This window comes from Bos indicus, chromosome X (genome assembly GCF_029378745.1).
Source record: "Bos indicus isolate NIAB-ARS_2022 breed Sahiwal x Tharparkar chromosome X, NIAB-ARS_B.indTharparkar_mat_pri_1.0, whole genome shotgun sequence".
NCBI classification, from domain to species: Eukaryota; Metazoa; Chordata; class Mammalia; order Artiodactyla; family Bovidae; genus Bos; species Bos indicus.
Window position 1 is genome coordinate 62,666,923 of NC_091789.1, and position 20,332 is coordinate 62,687,254.

Sequence of the window (20,332 nt, forward strand, 5' to 3'; positions counted from 1 at the left end):
AAGGAAAGAGAGCAGGTACTCCCCAGCTCCTCTGGTAGCTTTTCTTTTTCTTTATTTTTGCCCCTTTCCTCATTTTTTTTCTGCTTCAAATTTCATTATAGAAAATTCCAAACAGGTACATACTATGCTTATTACACATTCAGTTCAGTTCAGTTCAGTCGCTCAGTCATGTCCGACTCTTTGCGACCCCATGAATTGCAGCACGCCAGGCCTCCCTGTCCGTCACCATCTCCCAGAGTTCACTCAAACTCACGTCCATCGAGTCAGTGATGCCATCCAGCCATCTCATCCTCTGTTGTCCGGTTTTCCTCCTGCCCCCAACACCTCCCATCATCAGAGTCTTTTTCCAATGAGTCAACTCTTCCCATGAGGTGGCCAAAGTATTGGAGTTTCAGCTTCAGCATCATTCCTTCCAAAGAACACCCAGGACTGATCTCTTTTTTTTTTTTTTTTTTGATCTCCTTTAGAATGGACTGGTTGGATCTCCTTGCAGTCCAAGGGACTAAGAGTCTTCTCTAACACCACAGTTCAAAAGCATCAATTCTTCAGCGCTCAGCTTTCTTCAGAGTCCAACTCTCGCATCCATACATGACCACTGGAAAAACCATAGCCTTGACTAGATGGACCTTTGTTGGCAAAGTAATGTCTCTGCTTTTCAATATGCTATCTAGGTTGGTCATAACTTTTCTTCCAAGGAGTAAGCGTCTTTTAATTTTATGGCTGCAGTTACCATCTGCAGTGATTCTGGAGCCCAAAGAACTTCTACGGTTTCCCCATATATTCCCCATGAAGTGATGGGACCAGATGCCATGATCTTAGTTTTCTGAATGTTGAGCTTTAAGCCAACTTTTTCACTCTCCTCTTTCACTTTCATCAAGAGGCTTTTGAGTTCCTCTTCACTTCTGCCATAAGGGTGGTGTCATCTGCATATCTGAGGTTATTGATATTTCTCCCAGCAATCTTGATTCCAGCTTGTGCTTCTTCCAGCCCAGCGTTTCTCGTGATGTACTCTGCATATAAGTTAAATAAGCAGGGTGACAATATACAGCTTTGACGTACTCCTTTTCCAATTTGAACCCATTACATATTTTAATTTGTGAAATGTCACTTTTTTGTTTTTTTTTAATATAAAATTATTTCTCCTCTTGTGGATCTGAATGAGTTGTCCATATATAAAGAGTATTAACCTTTTATCACCTTTGCAGTAAATGTTTTTCCCAGACTGCCTTCTAACTTGTTGACAATCCTTTTGATGTATATTCTACATTTTTATTGGTCACATTGATTGGTTTCTGCACCACCTTCAATAAAAGTGGTTATTTCTTCCAGTGCTTTTATGCTTGAAGAGATTTATCATTCCGAGATCAGGTAGACAATCTAGCTTTTTAATCTGTTTTCAAATATTTTAGCTGTCAGTTCATCTAAAATTCATTTTGTGTGTAGTATGAGGTAGAGATGTAGAATATTTTTGCCCAAATTGTCATTTATTTGAGCACTGTTTGTTGATTAACTATTTCCCTATGGTTACTGCTGTTACATTTTTATCATACATAAATTCTTATATATGCTAGCATAGGGGAGCAAAATTTGCCACCCCGTCACTTTGGCGTGAGGATTAATTTACGTATGTTCTTAGTTTTAAGATTGACAGAAGACTCAGAAAGTCTTTCTTTTTACCTCCTTCTTAGCTGCCTAAAGTATAATAAAGGGCTTATTTTTGACATAGTGCTCTCATCAGAGATAATCTACAGAGTATCAGCTAGGCATGGTGGGGGAAACTCTGAGTTTTCTGTTCTCATTCTCTTCATGGCCCAGCAAAATTTGTTTGCCCATCTCCATTTGACTTGCCTTTCTCCCCTTTTAAGTCCCAAACCCCTACCTCTATCATCCTGTTTTGTCTTTATTTATTTATTTTTATTGAAATACAGTTGACTTAAAATGTTAATTCCTATTGTACAGCAAAGTGATTTGGTTTTATATATATATATGTATACACACACACACATTCTTTTTAAATATTCTTTTCCATTATGGTTTATCATAGGATATTTTTTAAATTGGAGGATAATTGTTTTACAAAGTTGTGCTTCTGCTGTGCCATGAAGTGAATCACCTGTAAATATACATATATCTCCTCCCTCTTGAGCCTTCTACCCTGCTCCCCATCTCACTCCTCCAGGTCATCACAGAGCACCAAGCTGATCTTCTTGTGTTTCACAGCACTAGCTATCTGTTTTATACATGGTAGTGTGTATATGTTAATGCTACTCTCTCAGTTCATTCCCACCCTCTCCTTCCCTTGCTGTGTTCACATATCTGTTCTCTAAGATGGTATTTACGCTGAGGGTTTCAGCTATTTTGGCAAGTTACTCAGTTCTCCTGGGTCTCTCTCTTGTATACATGTCATTAAACTTTTTTATGATTTTCTCCTCTTAATTGGTCTCACGTCAATTGAATTCTTAGACTAGCCAGAAGAACCCAGAAGGGCAGAGGAAAATTTCTTCCTCCCTGACACTGAGGTTTATTTGGATGGCTTTTTATACTATTTTGTCAGTGTCTCTGTTGGGTTCGCCACCAATTTCAGACTCTTGTATTTGCAACAGCTAGCAGGCCAGATTTCTCTTCACCATTCTTCCCAGACTGTTACTTTACTCACACTTTTTTCATAGCTCATCTGAACCATTTTTTCCCCTTCCAAATGAACTTAAAAAGTTTTTGTCAGACTCTTCCCCCAAATCCTGTTGTTTTGATTGGAATTACTTTAAATCTAAAATTTCATTAATGTCCTTACCATAGTGAATCTATCTAAGAAAAGACAAGGTAGATTTCTTAATTTATTCAAGTTTTCTTCTATGTTCTTTAGAAGTGTGTGCAGGTTGTATATCTCACAGATTTCTTATTAATGTCATTTCTGGAGAGTTTATAGTTTGTGATATGATTTATTCTATGTTCAAACTGATCATTACTGGTACATAGGAAAGATTTTGATTTTATATATTTATTTTATATTTGACCACCATGCTTAACTCTTCTAGTAGTTTTTCAATTACTTCACTTTGATTATTTTGGAAATTAAGAGTATCAACTCTGATAACTTGGTCTTCTTTTAAAGAGCAAAACTTTTTTCAAGCCTGATTGTTTTAGTTAGAACTTCCTGGACAGTGTTAAATGATAGTAGTATTGGCAGGAATTCTTGCCTTGTTTCTGATTTTAAGGGAAACGTTCCTATTGTTTTCACTTTTAATTCTGATGTTGGTTATTGGTTAAAATTAAACATCCTTTGTATGTTAAAGAATTATCTTATTTTTAAATCACCATCACCCCCCCCTACTTTAAAATCAGGAATAGTTGTTGAATTTAGCTAATGGTTTTTGAGAATCTATTGAGAGGTTCGTTTGAGTTTTCTCCTTTGATCTCCCCATTTCATCTGTTACATTAATAGATTTTCTAATAACAACCTTTGTCACATTTATATGGTCAGCTTTCCATTTCCTCTGTGTACTTGGGAGAGGTTCAGATTTGGCCTCCATACTATGAATTGATAGATTTTGCACTTTGCCATCTCCAATGTGAAGTTTAATTCTGCTGCTACAATATTTTTTATAATTCTTCCTTGGTTTGCTAAACTCTCTTTTCAGTCCAGTTTTGTTATCTTTCTTTCTTGATATGTTTTATTTCAGTGGCTTTCTATACCTATTTCATAGAGTTCATGTTCTCTTGTATTCTCTTGAGGATGCAATTTTCTAAAATATTTCTTCTGGTTCCGACACTAAATGAAGGCTTTTGTGCTTCCTCCAACTCCTCAGAATGCTATACATTTCCCTTCTGCTGCTAGAGGTTTTCATAGGAAGCATGCAGTCTGTGGTGTATGTTGATGCATATTTGAAGGAAGATTGATTTAGGCTTTGTTAAAGACATAGTGTATGTAGATTTCATTTGACTCTCCTTATATTCTCTTTGGTATTGGCTAGAACCCCTTCTCCGGAGAAGGGAATGGCACCCCACTCCAGTACTCTTGCCTGGAAAATCCCGTGGACAGAGAAGCCTGGTAGGCTGCAATCCATGGGGTCGCGAAGAGTCGGGCACGACTGAGCGACTTCACTTTCACTTTTCACTTTCATGCATTGGAGAAGGAAATGGCAACCCACTCCAGTGTTCTTGACTGGAGAATCCCAGGGAGCCTCATGGGCTGCCGTCTGTGGGGTCGCACAGAGTCAGACACGACTGAAGAGATTTAGGAGCAGCAGCAGCAGCAGCAGGACCCCTTCTCAGCCCGACTCCCGGTGGCCAGGTTGATGCACCGATCTTCCAGCCTGTTTCCCAGTGTCTGCTGGGTTTTGCTGGACCCATATGGAATCGCTTATTCCTACTTACTAGATTCCCTGACACTCTGAACATATAAACTGAATGAAGAACTGCAGCCTCCCATATGCATTGGTACCCGAGTTTTACTTGTGAAGTTTCCCATTCCCAGAATGTAATGTGAAGGCACCAAAGCGATCACTTCAGCCCTTTTGGTTTATGGGAGGAGTCTCCAAATGGATTTAGACTGTCTTGGGGAGTTGTTGATTTCCCTTGCAAACGGTAGCCCTGGAGTGGAGGCATGGCTGGTTTTGCCAGTTATGAGATGAACTCTCCATTGCTAAGCTGTGAGGCTGACTGTGGTATAACCACTCAGTGTTTTACTGTCTTGTTTCAGATTTCTGCTGCAAGACTTGGCCCCAGATTGTTTTTTCCTCATTTCAGCATTAGTTTTAATATTAATGGAGATTTCTCCCAGATAATCATAGTAGGATGCCCATCAGTCTAAGTTTTAAGTAATTTGGGGGAGTTTTATCATTCTCTGTATCTTGATAGGTATTTTAGTAGGGAGCTAGGAGAAGCTGTGTTAGTGGTAGTTAAGCAAATACTATTTTAAACTATAAATCCAATGTGTGTGTGTGTGTAGATACTTTTTTTTTTTTTTTAATTTTGGCCATGCTGTCTAGCTTGTGGGATCTTAGTTCCCTGTCCAGGGATTGAACCCATGCCCTTGGCAGTGAAAACATGGAGTCCTAACCACTGGACCACCAGGGAATTCCTTATGTTTTGGTTTAGAGCAGAGATCAGCAACCTTTTCCCGTAAAGGGCCAGATAGTAAGTGTTTTGGATGTTGTAGGTAATCTGATCTGATTTTTTTTTAACTCCATAAGTATTGCTGGAGCTTGGAAGTAGCATAGACCAGTACTGTATGTATACAAATGAGTTTGGCAGTGTTCTAATCAAACTTTTCAAAAACAGGAGGACCAGCTGAAAAAGTTTTGAGATGGGTGACGGTGATGGTTGTACAACACTGTGAAGGTACTTAATACCTCTGAACTATATACTTAAAAATGGTTAAGATAGGGGCTTCCCTGGTGGCTCAGGGGTAAAGAATCCACCCACCAATGCAGGAGACTTGAGTCTGATCCCTGATCTAGAAAGATCCCACATGCTGTGGAGCAACTCAGCCCATTGATCACAATTATTGAGCCTGTGCTCTAGAGCCCGGGAAAAGCAACTATTGACCCCAAGTGCCACAACTACTGAAGCTTGGTGCCCTTGAGCCTGTGCTCTGCAACAAAAGAAGCCCCTGCAATGAGAAGGCTGTGCAATGCAATGATGAGTAGCCCCTGCTTGCTACAACTAGAGAAAACCCCACGCAGCAACAAAGACCCAGCACAGCCAAAAATAAATAAATTTTAAAAATTAGCACACAGAAAGAGGGAAGAAAGAGGAAATTCCATGCCTACAGTAAGAGGGGGACTTTGCTCGAAGCTTCAAGGCAGTGAGACAGATTTCTGGAGTGGCAGTTAAAAGGCATATCATAGTTAGAGGGGGGTGGAGTTCGGGGACTTCACAGTTCATCCTCGTAATAGCATCCCATGCTGTTTAGGAATAGAGATTCATAGAACTGACAGTCACACTTCGGCATAAGGATCAGAGCAGGGATTTTTTGTCCTTGCGAGGCTTGGGGAACCTCTGCAGCTGTCACAAGGGTTCACATCAGATGCAACTGAAAAGCCAGCCTGGCCTTTGTTCTTTGTGACTGGTCATGCTTCCTGTAGATGACCTGCTCTCTTCCCAAGGCTGGAAGATCCTGGGTTTTCCGTTATTAACCACAACAGGCTCATTGGATAAAGAGGAGCAGCCACTAGTCTGAATCAGCTGCTACGGTGCCTCTTTACCAGGATCTGCCACTGGGATTTACTCGTCATCTGGAGACCAGGGCCCTTGGCCTCTGGAAACAGTGCTGCCCTCGGGACCCCAGACCATATTTCCTTCGGTGGTGTGGACAGTCTCCTCCTCCCCAGCTCTCACCCTGGCAGCCCTCAGCTTTTCCCAGACCTGGAAAGAAAGAGCCTAAAGTCTAGCCATGCATGGCCTCCCATCTCCACAGGGGAAGCAGGTGCATCTAATGCTGTCCTTGGAGCAGAGTTAGCATACCCACATCCATTTACACGATCTTCCCTATCTAAAGAGCTTCCTTTGTGGCTTAGACGGTGAAGAATCTGCCTGCAACGCAGGAGACCCAGGTTCGATTCCTGGCTTAGGAAGATCCCCTGGAGAAGGAAATTGCTACCCACTCAAGTATCTTGCCTGGAGCATCCCATGGACAGAGAGCCTGGCAGGCTACTGTCCATGGGATCACAAAGAGTCAGACATGACTGAGTGACTAACACTAACTACCCCATCTGAAGGTGACACTGGAGAAAATCTAAGAGGTCTCCATGGCAGCTGAGTGGTAAGGCTGGTTCCATAGGGCCACCAGTCACAGGACCTGCAGGTGTGGCCAGGAGCAGCCTTGGGCAGTGCTGGGTGGTTTGAGAGCTTCCTGGTCTCTGTTGGAATCTGTTCTCCAGGCTGAAGGAAGGTGTCATCATCACTGGGTGTCAAGCGCTCCCTCCCCCTGCCCAGTCTCCATGGATCCCACCACCATAGAGGGCTTGAGTGCTGGCAGCCTCTTAGTTTTCAGTTTGCTCTTTGGTGTCCAGGCTGCTGTTTTTAGAAAAGGATGCAATTCTTGGTTTCACAAGGGGCTAGGAGCCCGCTGGCTCCATGGTAAAGAATCCACCTGCAATGCAGGTGATGCAGGTTTGATCCCCAGGTCACGAAGATCCCCTGGAGGAGGGCATGGCAACCCCTTCCAGTATTCTTGCCTGGAGCATCCCATGGACATAGGAGCCTGGCGGGCTGCAGTCCATGGGGTTGCAGAGTTGGACACGACTGAGCAGGCACACATGCACACACAGTGCTCTACTTAGAGAAAGCAGCCTTTTGGGATGCTCCTCTCTCTCAGCTGGGGTGTTTTGAAGGAATAGACAAAGGAAAAGGAAACTTAACTGGCTTTGGGTTGTTATCAGGTAGCTTAGCTGCCTTGCAAACACCCACTGCTTAAGGTGCCTGGTTTTTTGTTTGTGCACTCGTGAGGGTAGGAGTACTTGTGGAAGGAGTCACTGATTTGTGCACTTGGAATGGGAGAAAGCTCTTCCCCTGCCCCACCCCAGGTGAGAAAATTGCATAGCCCAGAGCTGGCCTACATGTGTGCCTCAGAAAGTGTAGGTTATGGGGACCCCCACCCCCAATACTGAACCCCTTCAATCTGTTCATTTTCATGTACACATGGGGGTAGTGGATCTTTGATGCAAGAAGAATTATTGGTCATGAGTGTCTGCTGACTCAGTCTGGAGAGGCTTTTAAAGGAGATGAGATGAAATTTCATCTGTGCCACAGACAGCAGGGGGGTGCATTGCTGCGTGGAGAGAGGACTGTAGGCCGGGTATGAGCCAAGATGGGTGAGGGAAGCATGGGGGTGCATAAGGGCAATTAGGACAACCTGACATGTGATCTTGGCATTGCAAGATTGACGCCCTGTTGGCCTTGTGGCACACGATATTATGAGAGTTCAGTAGCCTCGTGACCATGTTTTTCTAGATCCCATTCCAATTTCTAAGCAGCAGTATTCTCCCCAGAGAGACTCCTATCTCTAGGACTGTCCTGGGTTCATGAGCTTGGCTCAGGCTGTACCTGTTGTAACTGACTGGTTTCACCATCTATCTCAGCACCCTCTTTCCCAGTGTGCAACAGACCAGCTGCTTCAGAACCCCCAAAGGAACAGCCTTTTGGCATCTTCACCTGGTCTAGCTTTGAACTTATTTCTGAAAAGGGTGTTTGGGAAACTGCCTCTGACCTGAGCAGCTCTCTTAAGACTATGTTCTGGGCAAGGGAGAGGAAACCCTACATATGAATGCTGCTGATGTCAGAAGGAAAGAGATCAGGAACCTAGAAAATTCATAGTAAATAAACAGCAATTCAAGGAGCCCAATTTCCTTTCTGATGCAGAAGCTTCTCTGGTGTCTTCTGTCCTGGGAGCCACTGCCAGGTTGCTGCCTTGTGACTCTACATATTCTTCCTTAATACTCTAGATGCTCAGAAGAGAGAAGGTGCTTTCAGATTATTCACAGCTCTCTTTCCCTTCAGTGCACAGCAGAAGCAGCCTTTCTCTCCATGTGTACATACTCAGTTTTGTTCTCTCCTGGGGACTTTGACTTCTACAGTCTTGGTCCATAATTTCTGATTCAGCATTTTCATTTCCCCAGATTCTCTTCTGAAAGTCTCTCTGAAGGTTTTTGGAGCAGGGACTGCTTTTGTTTTTTTGTTTTTTCTTCCTCCTTGGGCTGTTATGCTTTCAACATGTGTTTGGGTGTATACTATTTCCTGGTAAAAGCAAGACTGGGGATACAGATGACTTTTCCCATCTGGGGAAGCATGGAAAAGAGTTCTCAGCAGAGGAATGGGGACTGATCATTTTGGGGCCTCTCTGTACTTTGTTAGCTCACCTAGTCCTTTTGGAAGCCAAATTCAGAATCTACTCTGCTAATTACTGGACAAAGTAATTATAGGAGGGAAAAATCATACAACATAATAAATAAGGTTTAGGTAAGCTATGTAGGGGCTGTGCAGTGGGTAATGAAAAAGTAGGGGGACTTCCCTGATGGTCCAGTAGTTAGGATTCCATGCTTCCACTGAGGGTGCAAGGGTTCAGTCCCTGGTCTGGGAACTAAGATCCTGCATGCTACGTAGTGCAGCAAAAAAAAAAAAAAAAAAAAAAAAAAAACACAAATGAAAGAAAAGTAAGTAGACATGAAGAAGACATGTTTTCATTCTCATTATAAAAGTAATCCATGCTCACTAGAAGGAAAACATCAAATGTTACAGAAAATAAGAATAACTGAAATTCCCCCATTAATGTGTTGGTGTAGTTTCCTCCCAGTCTTCTATGTATATATGCCTTTTTTGAAAAAATTGAGATTATTCTATACACGCTACTTTGCAATGTATTAAAAGCTAATGTGCCATGATTATTTTCCCATGTTATTAAATATTCTTCTAAACATGATTTCTAATGACTGCATAGTATTTCATCATTTGAATGGACATAATATGTATTTAAACCGTGCTCTTTTATTTGACATTTGGTTTCTTGGATAGATATGATTTGATGAAATCTTGAAGAGAGCAATGGAAGTAGATGGCTTATGTTATAGATGTGGTTCTGCTACTTCTTAAATCTGCTAAGCAAGGCTTAAGGTCTTAGCATCTATTTCCTCCTTTGTCAAAGAAGGCCATGAATAGTAACTACTTCTTTGGTGGTGACAATTAGATGAGCGATGATCCATGTTAATCTCTTAGCATGAAACCTCACATAGACTAAGAAGTCAATAGGTGTTAATAATAACAGAATTATCCTTGTCCTGATGCTTTACCATATGTGTACTTACTTCACTGTTAGACTTAGGATCCAGGGAAGGAAAATTGCACTTACACAGATAAGTAGAATTTCAGAATGAAAGCTGCCTTCAGATAAGTAACGCCTTCTATTAGGTGCCTTACAGATGGAGCCTTTGGCCAACTGCTTGAAATTAACAGGAAGAAAGGTTTTGGAGCCTCTGCAGTTGTGTGACTCTATTTGGTTCAGAGCAAGGAAGTGGGAAACCACCAGTTGCAACCAGGAAGTTATCTTTGTGCCCACAGGCCAAGCCAGCTAAGCCTTCCTGTTGTACTTGTTTGTTTTCCTTTACTTGTTTTTTATTTTCAAACTTTTATTCTGAAAATTTTCAAACATTTTGGATGGTGAACAGTATGCCAAAGATGGGTGTGACCTCCGCCTAGATTCAGTGATTTTGTCATGCTTTCTGATAAGCACGTTAAAAGATGTAAGATCCTAACTGCATTCCCTGCTGTGTGACAGGCTTGTGCTGTGGGGCCTCACACAGTGGGCAAAATGTATGCACTGTCAAACCAAGGGCTTATGGAAACAGAAGGTCAGACTGTAACGACCCTAGGCTCTGGGGTGATGGAAATATATCTATTGTTTTTATAATACAAATTACAGAAAGAAAATCTCAACATAGTTCCTGGCTGAAGGGAAAAAAGTAGATCCAGACTTCCATCAACATGACAGTGTATAACTTCCTTCTAATATAGTCATATAATTGAATAATTTACAGCAGTGGAAAACAGACTACATGTGTCAGCACAGATAATTAGAAGAAGCCCTGTTGAATGAAATGTAATTTGCAGAAGGGGATACATAGACACACAGAGTATATCATTTATCATTTATTTAATGACTAAACATAAAATAATAACATGTGTCGCTTGTGGATATGTACAAGTTTCATAATGTATAAAACATCGGAATGACTCCCAACACCTTCAGAATAAAGGCTCCATCTGGTTAAGGAATGGAAGAGATGGTATTCAGGAAGGTTACATGAGACTTCAACCAAACCAGTAATGTTCAAATTTGTTAAAATGAGATGCTGGACATAGAGGTCTTTGTTATATTTATACCTATATTTTATACCTTTGGAAGATTTTAGTGTTAAAACTAGAGTGAAAAAGCATTGTTTAAAAGGCTTAGAATCTTGAATCACTTTGTGGTTTTAAAAGCTGAGGCTGGGAGAGTTCAGTGTTTTGCTTCTTAAATATTTTTGAATTTTATTTAATTATGCCACAGTAGGGTTGGCTTTTTGGTGTACAGTTCTGTGAGATCTTTTTTCACTTTTTTATTATGATAAAATGTAGTTTAACTTATGTAACATCTTAGCCATTTTTAACTGTGTAGTTCAGTGGCACTAAGTACATTCATGTTGTTGTGCGAACAGCACCACTGTCCATCTCCAGAACGCTTTCATTTGGCAAAAACTGAGACTCTGTACCTGTTAAGCAATGATTCCCAATACCTCCTATCCCCAGGCCCTGCCAACCAGCATTTCTGTCTTTACGATTTTAACTACTCTAGGTAGATACCTCATGTAAGTGAAAGCATACAGAATTTGTTCTTTTGTGACCAGCGTGTTTCACTTAGCATAATGTCCTCAAGGTTCATCCATGTTGTAGCATGTATCAGAATTTTTAAGACAAAATGGTCTTTCTTTGTATGTATATACCACATTTTGTTTATCCATTCACTTGTTGATGGACACTTCTTAGGTTGCTTCCATGTTTTAGCTATTGTAAATGATGCTGCAATGAACATGGGAATACAAATATCCCACAGAACCCCCGCGTTCGATTCTTTTGGGTATATGCCCAGAATTTAAATTGATGGATCATGTAATATTTCTATTTTTAATTTTTGGAAGGGCTGCCATACTCTTTTCCACAGCAGCTATACCATTTTACAGTCCCACCAATAGCGTGTAAGAGTTCCCATTTGTCCATATCTTTGCCAACATTTGTTATTTTCTGTTTTTAATAGTAGCCATTCTAATGGTGTAAGATAGTATCTTACTATGATTTTGATCTGCATTTCATTTTCTACTTTCCCTTTTGATTTCTTCTTTGATCTGTTGCTTTTTAAGAGTGTCTTTAATTTTTACAAATTTGTAAATTTTCCCATTTTACAGTTGACTCTTCAATAACATGGATTTGTACTGCACGGGTCCACTTACACACGGATTTTTTCAATAAATACTATAATACTACACAGTTTGCAGTTGGTTAGGTCCGTGGATATGGAACTTTGGATACAGAGGGCCAACTATAGAGTTATATACAGATTTCCATCGCATGGGGTATTGTGCTCCTAACCCCACACCTCATTGTTCAAGGGTTCATGATTTCTAACTTCATCCTGTTATGGTTAGGGAAGATATTTTGTATAATATCTATCTTTTAACATTTTTTGAAATAGTTTGCCACCTAATCTATGGTCTCTCCTGGAAAATGACCCACATGCACTTGAGAAGAATAGAAATTTTGTTGTCAGGTAAAATAAAGTGTTTGTTATGAAAACAAGTGTTTTGTTATAAAACATTTTATAAAACAAAGTGTTTGTTATAAAGTATATGTTCGTTAGATCTAGTTGGTGTATTGTGTTGTTCAAGTCCTCGAGTTTCTTGCTTTTCTTCTGTCTGACTGTTGAGAGTGGAGCATTGAAGTCTACAACTTCTTTTGTAGAACTGTCTATTCCTCCTGTCAGTTTGGTCAGTTTTTGCTTCATATATTTTGATAGCCTATTATCAGGTACATAAATGTTTGTAATTGTCATGTCTTCTTGCTGTATTGAAACTTTTACTAGTAAATAATATTCTTCTTCATCTCTTGTAAACTCTTGATTTATAGCTTTTTTTGTCTGATTTTATTATAGCCACCTCTGCTCTCATTACCATTTGCATGGAGTATCTTTTTCCATCTTTTTACTTTCAACCTATTTCTGTCTCTGGATTTAAAGTACATCTCTTGTATACAGCATATAGTTAGATAATATTTTTTTTTATCCATTCCACCAATCTCTGTCTTTCAAGAGAGAGTTTAATCCATTTACATTTAAAGTTAATATTGATAAGCAGGGAGTTCTGTCACTTTGCTATTTGTTTTCTATATACTTTATAAACTTTTGTCACGCATTTCTTCTGTTACTGTCCTCTTTTGTGTTGAGCTGATTCTTTTGGTAGTATAACAATTTAATACTTGTTTCCTTTTACATGTATTCTGCAACTGTTGGGTTGGCCAAAAAGTTTATTTGGGTTTTTCCATAAGCTGTTATAGAAAAACCTGAATAAGTTTTTTTGGGAACCCAATATTTTCTTTGCAGTTATTATGAAGATTACATATAACATCCTAAATTTATTACTGAATTTGTAAATTATTACACTGAATTTGTATTAGCTTAATTTCAATAATAACCAAAAACTCTGCTCCTTTACAGTTTCATCACCACCCCTTTTAGTTAGAGATGTCACAAAATTATATCTCTATACAAATATGCCCCCAAACTTAATCATTTTACATGCATTAGTCTCTTAAATTATATAGAAAGCAAAATGTAGAATTATAAACCAAAGTAATAGTAACACTAGCTTTTAGACTAATGTGTTTTATAGAAATGTATTACTCTCTTAAATCATGTAGATAAAATTATTCTTTCAAACTGTTGTTACACTAATACTAGTTTTTATAATTGCCCATGTCTTTTCCTTTATGAAGATATTTATTTCTTCATACAGCTTTGATTTACTGTCTGATATGTTCTTTCATTTCAGTCTGCAGGACTCCCTTTAGCATTTCTTGCAGGGTAGGTCAAGTCATAACAAACTCTCTCAGTGTTTGCTTTTCTGGAAATATCTTAATTTCCCTATTTTGAAGGATGACATTGTTGGATTCATGGTTGACAGGTGTTTTTTTTTTTTCCTATTTAGCACTTTGAATATGTATCAGCCCATGCTTTCTGGCCTGCAAAGCTTCTGATGAAAAATCAAATTACAATATCAGTGTGGGTCTATTTCTGGACTGTTCTGTTTTGTTGACTGATATGGCTTTTCTTGGCCAGTACTGCATTGTTTTGATTACTATAATTTTATACGTGTGTATGTGTGTGTTAGTCACTCAGTCGTGTCTGACTCTTTGCGACCCCACAGACTGCAGCCTGCCAGGCTTCTCTGTCCATGGAATTCTCCAGGCAGCAATACTGGAGTGGATTGCCATTCCCTTTTCCAGAGGAACTTCGCAACCTAGGGATCGAACCCTGGTCTCCTGCATCGCAGGCAGATTCTTTACCATTTGAGCTACAGGGAAGTCTATAATTTTATATAGTAAGCCTTAAAATAAGGTAGTGTGATTCTTTCATCTTCTGCTTTTTCAAATTTATTCTAGCTTTTCTTTCTTTGCCCTTTCATATACATTTTAGAGTCAGTTCACTGTTGTCTACAAAATATCCTTCTATGGTTTTAATTAGAATTGCATTGAATCTATTGATAATTTTGATGAGAATTGATATCTTTTCTATGTTGAGCCTTTCAATCCTTGAATACAGTATGTCTTTATATATTTAGATCTCTAATTTCTTTAATCAGCCTTTTGTAGTTCTCAGCATATAGATTTTGTACATATATTATTTAGATTTATACCCAAGTATTTCAGTTTTGGAAGAGATAATGTAAATAGTATATATTTTAAAAAATTTGATTTCCAGTTTAACCCTGCTATTATGCAGAAATGTTTGTGTTGACCTTGCAATCCTTAAACTTAGCTAATTATGTATTAGTTTTAGCAACCAACCTTGCTAATCATATATTAGTTTTAGGAACTTTTTTGTTGATTCCTTGGGATTTTCTGCACATATAATAATTCTTTGAAAACAGGGACAGTATTATTTCTTCCTTTCCAATCTCTATTATTTTTGTTGTTTTACTGTACTGGGTAAGACTACTGGCATGATGTTGAATTGGAGTGCTGCAAATGGGCATCCTTGTCTTGATCCTGATGTTAATGGGGGGAGCATTCAGTCTTTCATCATTTAGTATGATTTGGGGCATAACATTTTTTAGATGTCCTTTATCAGGTTGAGGAGTGCATGTGTGCTCAGTCACGTCCAACTTTTTGTGACCCCATGGACTGTAGCCCACCAGGCTCCTCTGTCCATGGGATTTCCCAGGCAAGAACAGTGGAGTGGGTTGCCCTTTCCTACTCCAGGGCATCTTCCTTACCCAGGAGTTGAATCTCCTGGGTAGGGAGATGTCCTTGATCTCCTGCATGGGCAGGCAGATTCTTTTACCATTGAGCCACCCAGGAAGCCATCAGATTGAGGAAGTTCCCTCCAATTGCTAGTTTATTGGTTTTTTTAAATCATAAATAGGTGTTTTATGATCATACACTTTTTATTCTTTATACTGTTAATTTGGTGAAATTCATTAACTGAATTTCAGATACTGAATCAACCTTTCATGATGAGGACAGATCCTTTTTGGTCGTGGAGTAGTGTTCTTTTTATATTGCTGCATTAGATTTGCTACCATTTTATTGAGGATATTAGTGTTTGTGTTCATGAAGATTTTAGTTTATTTTTAATTTTCCTCTTTCTCCTCCTCCTCCCCCTCCTCCACTCAACATCCCCACCTCCCCTCACACCCATTCCTCTCTAGTTTTGGTGGTGGTTGTTCAGTCGCCAAGTCATGGCTGACTCTTTGTGACCCCGTGGACTGCAGCAAGCCAGGCTCCTCTGTCCTCCGCTATCTCCCGGAGTTCACTCAAATTCTTGTCCATTGAGTTTGTGATGCTGTCTAACCATCTCATCCTCTGCTGCCCCCCTTCTCCTTTTGCTTTCAATCTCTTCCAGCATCAAGGTCTTTTCCAATGATTAATCTCTTCACATCAGGTGGCCAAAGTATTGGAGCTTCAGCTTCAGCATTAGTTCTTCCAATGAATATTCAGGGTTGATTTTCTTTAAGACTGACTGGTTTGATCTCCTTGCAGCCCAAGGGACTCTCAAGAGTCTTCTCCTGCACCACACAAAAGCATCAATTCTTCCGCACTAGTTTTGGTATCTGGGTAATAATGACCTCGTAAAATGAGTTGAGACATACTTACTCCTTTTCAGTATTCTGAACCAGATTGTATAAATATCTGGTAGATTTGGTTACTGAAGCCATGTGAGTCTTATTCAGAATATTTTTAACTATACATTTTTTATTGAGATGTAATTGACATGTAACATTATATTCAGTTCAGTTCAGTTCAGTCACTCAGTTGTGTCCGACTCTTTGCAACCCCATGAAACCCAGTACGCCAGGCCTCCCTGTCCATCACCATCTCCCGGAGTTCACTCAAACTCACGTCCATCGAGTCGGTGATGCCATCCAGCCTCTGTCGTCCCCTTCTCCTCCTGCCCCCAATCCCTCCCAGCATCAGAGTCTTACTTTCCAGTGTATCATATAATAGTTTGATATTTATGTATACTGTGAAATGATCACCATAGTAAGTCTGGTTAATATCTATCACCACACATGGTTACTTTTTTTTTCTTGTGACAAGAATTTTAAAGATTTGTCCTGTTAAGCAACTTTCAAATATCCAGTGCAGTAACTATAGTCACCATGTAATGTCATGTACATTACATCACCATAACTTATCTATTTTACAACTAGAAGTTTTGACCTCCTTCACCCACTGTGCTCATCCCACACTCCCAGCCTCTGGCAACTACCAGTCTGTTCTCCAAATCTATGAGTTTATCATTTTGTTTATTTGTTTGTTTTTAGATTCTCCATATAAGTGAGATCATGCAGTAATTTGTCTTTCTCTGCCTTATTTCACTTAGCATGATGCCCTCAAGGTTCATCCATGTTGTCACAAATAGCAAGGTTTCCTTTTTGTGGCTGAATAATATTCCAGTGTGTGTGTGTGTACATAATTTCTTTAATAGAACTATTCAGGTTATATGTTTCATCTTTGGTGAGTTTTAGTGGCTTGTGGCTTTAGAGGAAATTCTCCATTTTATCTAAGTTGTTGAATTATGTGCATAGAAATATTCATAGTATATTCTTATTATCTTCTTAATTCCTGGGGATCTGTAGTGATATCCCTTCTTTACTTCCTGATACTGATAGCTTTTGCATTCTCTTTTTATCCATGTCATACTGCGTAGAGGTTTCGCAATTATATTGATTTTTCAAAGGTGAACTTTTGGTTTCATTGATTGTATTGGTTTTCATATTCATTGCCTTCTGCCTTTATTATTTCATTCCTTCTGCTTGCTTTGGGGTTATTGTGCTTTTCTTTTTCTGGATTCTCAAGTTGGAATCTTGGTTTACTGCTTTGAGATCATACTTTTTTCCTAAAATAAGAATTTTCAGTTATAAGCATCTTACACATTTTCACATGTTGTATTTTAATGTATTTTAAATTTTTGTTCCATTCAAAATATTTTATAATTTCATTTGAGAATTCCTTTCTATAAATTTTCCTTTCCAGGCACTCAGAGAACTTTTATCTGTTCCCATATCTTTAGATTCTTGGTTGTAATCAAGTGTTAAATTCAAATATACATCATCTTATGAGGATTTTGTAATAGCTTCATTTATTATGAATAATAATATGATATTCATTTACCTTGCTTCATTAAGGATTATAATAGTTATGATGTATTGAGTTCTTACTATGTCCTAGGTACTGTGTTGATCACTTTACATAGTCTTACCACATCTCTTAACAATTCTTTTAATTGGTGCTGTTATTAGCCCCATTTTATTACTGAGAAAACTGAATCACATATTTTTTCTTTATTTTTTAAAATCTTTTTATTATTTACTTATTCATTTGACTGTGCCATAGGGCATGTGGGATCATAGTTTCCCGACAAGGGCTTGAACCTGTATCCCCTGTAGTGGAAGTGCAGAGTCTTAGCCACTGGGCCACCAGGGAAGTGCCTGAATCACATATCTTAAGTGGTTTGTCCAAAGTCACTCAGCCAGTAAGTAGTAGAGCTGGGATTTGAATGTAGTTATGACTTCCTTGGTGGCTCAGACGGTGAAGCGTCTGCCTACAATGCAGGAGACCCGGGTTCAATCCCTGGGTCGGGAAGATCTCCTGGAGAAGGAAATGGCAACCCACTCCAGTATTCTTGCCTGGAAAATCCCTTGAAAATCCCTTGGACAGAGGAACCTTGTAGGCTACAGTGCCTGGGGTCGCAAAGAGTTGGACATGACTGAGCAACTTCACTTTCTTTTACTTTTGATTCCAAACAAAGTTCTTAACCATTATACTACTTTTCTTCTAAATTTTCAATTTCTTGGCTTCTTAATAAGACTGTCAGTTTTCTTGAAGACAAATACTACGTCTTAATTATATTGATCTCCTTTTCTCTGGGCTTCCCTGGTGGCTTAGACAGTAAAGAATCTGCCTGCAATGCAGGAAACCCAGGTTCGATCTCTGGGTCAGGAAGATCCCCTGGAAAAGGGAATGGCAGCCCACTCCAGTATTCTTGCCTGAGAAATCCCATGGACAGAGGAGCCTGGTGGGCTACAGTCCATGGGGTCGCAAAGAGTCAGATAAGACTCAGCAACTAAGCACATTTCTCTATAGCACCTGGAATGATATTAACACACAGTAGTGGACTAACGGTTGTAGCCAAAATTCAATGAAATAACTGACGTGACAGAGAATCATACCCATAACAATTGCCATTTTGCCCCAGGTTCTTACCAACTAAGATAACTTAGCAAGGATCCTAGATAGAAACAGAAAAAGCTGGCAAAATATTTGTGACAACGGTAATGGCCAAGTGTTAGAACCAGCCAGAAGGTTTATAAATGTGACTGACCTGGGGTCCATCTCCAATCTCTACTGTATGGTTCTAGCCTTCAATCTGTCCTTTTGCTCTCTCGTGACCTTTTTGTCACACTTTGAACTTTTATAACAGTTAAGCTTTCCCCAGTGGTTCATGATCCCTCTCCCTTTTTAATCTTGAGGCTTATAGATGAGCTCTTCACTATTTATTTAAGAAACATATATCTGAGTCTTAATATATGCCATGCACTTTTTAAAAGCACTTTATATATATATATCGACCACTTATAATTTTGTGAGTTGATACTATTATTATTCCCATTGTACAGATGAGGGAACTCTCACTGGATGTTCTTTGTTTTTTTCTGAATAATTTTGTTTATTTTATGTTTTGGCTCTGCTGGGTCTTCATTGCTGCATGGGCTTTTCTCTAGTTGCGGGCTTCTCATTGCAGTGGCTTTTCTCATTGCAAAGCACAGACTCTAGGGCGCCCCAGCTTCTGTAGTTGTGGTATGTGGGCTCAATAGTTGTGGTGCACGGGTTTAGTGGATCCAAGGCATGTGGGATATTCCCGGATCATGGATTAAACCTGTGTCTCTTGCATTGGCTGGCAGATTCTTTACCACTGAGTCACCAGGGAAGCCCTCTCACTGGCTTTTCTAGTGGTTCATTATCCATTTCCAGTATCCAATAGGAATCTGGGAGGCAGGCTGGAGGTGGTACAAAGCAAAAGCTCTGACCGGGCAATCATTTACCTGTTGGATTGTGCCCTGGGCCTGTAGAGGGCAGTGCAGCTGGGTAGTTGGGCCAGCTTTGCCACAGAACACATAAGGACTTCTGTTGCTCTTAGGAATGATCTTCCCTGCCCCATGGTCTCTTGTCTGGCATGCACACACACACACACAACATTTGTAATGTTCATATGATGAATTTAAAGTGCAGGATACAGCAGCAGAAACACAGGCTGGGAACTTCATGAAATCTGAATGTGACCTCTCCCTCTGTCTCTTATTGTCTATGTGATCTTGGGCAAGTCACTTAATCACTTAGTGCTTTGGTTTTCTCAGCTATGAGGTTGAAAATGGTACTGATTATCATAAAAAACATGAAGATTCAATGAGATGATGCATTTGAATATTTACTCCAGTGATTGGCACATGAAATTGCTCAATATATTGATGTATTAGATATATTTTAAATTAGTGATATGTAAGACCTTTTTCTATATTAAGGATAATTCACCTTTTAGCCTGTATGTAGCTTGTGGAACTGAATTTTGAGGGCCCAGAACAAGACTTGTCTTTATCTAGGTTGTTTATTTTGAATCTTGATGTTGACTTTTATCTTCTTTATCTTTCGCCGTTCATGGGCCTTTGGAATCAGTTCCATCATCCTCAGGATTTAAGTTTTGGTGCCCAAGTATCTATTTGGCCTTGTGTAAATGACATTCTTTTAAGGCCAGTGGCAAAGCCTGGTACTAGAGGTCAGCTTTACCTCTACTATCAGTGAGATTTTTTTCTCTGCCAGGGTGAATGTTTTTGCTGTGATTGTCACTTAGGAGTGTCCAGGGACAGAGTTGGGCACGTGTTACTTCACCCCCTTAACAGCTGCAGAATGGCTGTTAAGGACCCCTGCTCCAGGCATTGAGGCTTGAGCCAGAGTTTTCACCACTCAGTTTCTGAGAGTATGAGGTGCCTCCTAGAAAGACCCTGTTTTAAAAATGTGCCAATCCAGGGAGGCA

General features: G+C 39.6%; 1 protein-coding gene across 19 annotated transcripts in view; it reads left to right on the forward strand.

The window, feature by feature from the left end:
• The window catches only part of TMEM164 (transmembrane protein 164), a 194,699-nt gene that overhangs the window by 78,791 nt on the left and 95,576 nt on the right, over positions 1-20,332 (forward strand). Inside the window, exon 2 of one of the 19 annotated variants that reach the window (XM_070783937.1) lies at positions 468-639. The exons of the other annotated variants lie outside the window; for them this stretch is intronic. The gene's annotated coding sequence lies outside the window, so the exon portion shown is untranslated. The remainder of the gene's footprint in view (positions 1-467; positions 640-20,332) is intronic. 19 annotated transcript variants of the gene reach the window in all.